This window comes from Sinocyclocheilus rhinocerous, unplaced genomic scaffold, assembly GCF_001515625.1.
Source record: "Sinocyclocheilus rhinocerous isolate Xijiao unplaced genomic scaffold, SAMN03320098_v1.1 scaffold818, whole genome shotgun sequence".
In the NCBI taxonomy this organism is placed as follows: domain Eukaryota; kingdom Metazoa; phylum Chordata; class Actinopteri; order Cypriniformes; family Cyprinidae; genus Sinocyclocheilus; species Sinocyclocheilus rhinocerous.
In genome coordinates this window covers 1,446,430-1,448,290 of record NW_015664989.1, presented here as the reverse complement: position 1 = coordinate 1,448,290, position 1,861 = coordinate 1,446,430, and positions in this window count along the sequence as shown.

The window sequence follows — 1,861 nt, the reverse complement described above, 5'->3', positions numbered from 1 at the left end:
AGCTGTTTTTGACAGGGTAAAAAAGGTGTTTTTACACTACCATTGAGAATTTTTAACCAAACTATGTTACAGACTTTTCATTAAGACCCTAAAGAATCATATCAACTTGTGGAAAATGGGCATCCGATGACCACTTTAACATAATCTATTTAACAATTTATTTGTATTAGGAAAGATTTGCACATACCTAAAAAATTGCACTTACTACTTCATATCTACTTATACTACTAGATTCTTTTAATAGACTACCTATAGTTTTTTTTGTTTTCCTTCACACAAAAGTTTACATTGTCTTGTACTTGTTTTCTATTCTTATATAAATAGTTTATATCCAACTACTTTCTATGGTGGGCATATATAAAGCATACAGATAAAAGATCCCAAAATCACACCATACAGACATAAGACAATATAGTGATAGTGCATTCAAGTTAATTTACAGAAACATCAAAACACAATAGACATATTATTCCAGTAATGTAAGTCGGCATGAACATTTTAATAAACTGTGAAAATATTAGCATGATAACAATCACTCGTCTTTCAAAATCAAACCATCTGAGTGTGAAGATATAATCCATACAAAACAAATATGCATAATAATAAACAGTATGTATGATTTGAAAATCATTTTTCTTACACATTTTGTTATAAATACATATAGCACTATAAATGGCAGAAGTTAAAGTTTTTTCAATGGAGATTATTAATTGCATGAGGACCTCAACATGCAAAACCTTCATTATTTGATGGACCCGCACTTCTAAAACACTATTGCCTTATTTTGTGAAAAAAGAATGTAGTCTGTATCTACAGTATCCAGTTAATGCATTCAGTTGCTTAAAAGAGACAATCATTTTGAGGGGACAGTTTACTGATGTGCAGCTGATATGACTTCAGATGTTTCTCCACCATCATTATTAGTGTGAAAACACATCCACACTTTGGCATTGCAAGTACTGACATACAGGCTTCAAAACAGAGGTATAAACTCTTGATGGAAATAATATTTACAAAAGCAGCATTCTGCAAAAAAAAAAAATAATTAATAGCTAAAATGACTTTTCTATGATTAGCATTGTATCAATGCAACGGTGGTCTTAAACAAAATACAGCAATTTTCTGATATTGCAGGTATATCAAGAATTTACAATATGTTTTTATGCTATTTATTCAAGCGTCTTACAGTAAATACACTGACTGGATTAATACTGACTCTCAAGCAACCTGGGGTGAAGTGTCTTGCTCAAGGACACAATAGTGGCAATGGTAAATCCAGTAGTGAATATACTAAGGCCCAATCCCAATTCTACCCCTTAGCCCTTCCCCTTTCCCCTACCCCTCCGTTTCGCGCGTTCACGTGAAGGGGTAGGGGTGTCTCAATTCTCTTTTGGTCGGAGGGGTAGGGGTAAGGGGAAGGGCCAGATAGCCCTTCAAACGAAGATTTTTCGGGACCACATTTCAAATGAAGGGGTATGAATTATCTCAGCGTAAACCGGCTTCAGCGGCAACATGGCTGCCCGAGCGAACAAAAATACACATAAATGTAAGCATTTTTGGCATTAATAAAGATTTTAACGAAAAGTAATCATTTGTTTTACTACATTCAATCGTGAGTTCATTTTTACGGTCATGTTACTCAAAGAAATGTTCGCAAAAGTTAGCTTAACGTCATATCATTATAGACTGCACGATAGCGCCACAACATATTTTCATGTCTGATCAGGGGGCGATAACCACTGTAGACATTGAGGGGGGCTAGTCTCAAATATTGCCAATTCGAGAGCAAGAGAGAGATGAAAGTTGCGTGTATGCGCGTCTGTGCGTTTCTCTTTTTAGAGTGAGTTTACTTAAAAAACAG